At 64.6% G+C, this 1405-nt stretch overlaps 1 protein-coding gene across 3 annotated transcripts in view; it reads right to left on the bottom strand.

Moving 5' to 3' along the window:
• The window catches only part of Gpc1 (glypican 1), a 10899-nt gene that overhangs the window by 7218 nt on the left and 2276 nt on the right, over nt 1-1405 (bottom strand). The window lies entirely within an intron of this gene.

Here is a 1405-nt window from a genome sequence, read left to right as displayed (position 1 = left end):
CTGAGGCCTGCTGGACAGCAGAGGGGGCACGGGCTCTGCTGGCACCCTGGCCTGCCTCCACCTGCTCAATGCACTGCTGACCCTGACCCTCCCACCCCAAACTCGGGCCCTCCGGTCTGTCCCACGAGAAATCGAGGCCTGGAGAGCCCGTCCATCCCATGTGGTGTGTGTCACACCCGTGTCCAGGTGTGTACACTGCTCCCTCCCTCCTACAGCCCCTCCGCCTTTCCCACCTGGCCTTACCCCTCCTCCAGGGAGGGAAACCTGGCAGGCCTTCTCTATCCTGAAGGGGTGAGCCCACCAGCAGCTCCCTGTGCCCCTCCTCAGAGATACCAGCATGGCCTCCCACTGCCCCATCTGCACTGGCCCCGGCCCCAGGCTAGCCCATCCCGTTCGTCCCCTTCTTTTTCTCAGCTGTGCAGGGTTGAGCTCCTGCTAGGCAAGCCCTCTGTCCCTCAGCCACACCCAGTCCCAGCCCCCTTCTTTCCTAGAGCTGGTTTCAGCCTTCCAGAACCTTCCCTCCCAGGCATCCCTGTCACTTCTGTCCCGTCCCGGTGCTTCCATGTTTTCTTCTGGGACTTTCTCCATGACCAGCCTGTCTCCATCCAAAGCCTCTCAAATTCCCGGGCCCTGCACCCCACTGAGGGGCGCCTTGGCTGCTTCCCGCTGAGCCCCTCACCAGCCGGAGGCATCAGCACCTTCCTGTTCACACCCTCCTGCCACCTGCTGACACAGCCGCAGCTCCATCCTGTCCTGCGTTGGGCATGAGCAGCCCCGCCCCCCAGCAGCCACCCCGAAGCTGGCCAAGACCCCCACCCAGACAGTGCCCATTCCCAGCGATGCCAGACACAGACCTGGTTTACTGAGCCCAGCACTGCAGCACCTGTGCCAGTGCCCAGAGCGCTCCCCTGGAGACTGCAGTGATGGTGCCACCCAAGCCCCTTCCTCCAGCAGCGACGCTGCCTTCGGGAGGTGCAGGCTGGTAGCTCCCCGCCTCTTGCAGCCTGCTGGGGAGGGTGCTCTGCACCAACAGACCCACCGCTGAAAAACACCCCACTTCAGGGTAGACAGGTCCGGATACCAGGATTGCAACAGCCATGGGAGAGACGCGGGTCTTCCCCAGCAGCAGCCCTCCACCCCCGCCCACCCTGCTCCTGGGTCCCGGCAAGCTGCAGGGCCGCTGGGTCCTCCTGCCCGACAGACCACATCCCAGGCTCCAGGGGACCTTCTTTCCCGTCTTTGCCCCTCTCCCCCAGGAAGCCGGCACCCAGGACAGGCACTGTGGCAGGGCTGCACCTGAGCCCCGAATGGCTCGGCAGGAGGTGGCCTCGGACCCACGCAGGGACATCTAACATCTCTGCACCCCACTCACGCATCAACAGCACCCGAAAGGCAAGCCTCGGCT

This window comes from Fukomys damarensis, unplaced genomic scaffold, assembly GCF_012274545.1.
Source record: "Fukomys damarensis isolate Sample0158 unplaced genomic scaffold, DMR_v1.0_HiC HiC_scaffold_16, whole genome shotgun sequence".
Classification (NCBI taxonomy): domain Eukaryota; kingdom Metazoa; phylum Chordata; class Mammalia; order Rodentia; family Bathyergidae; genus Fukomys; species Fukomys damarensis.
Note: the sequence above shows the minus strand (reverse complement) of the source record. Positions and strands in the feature narration are given on the sequence as shown.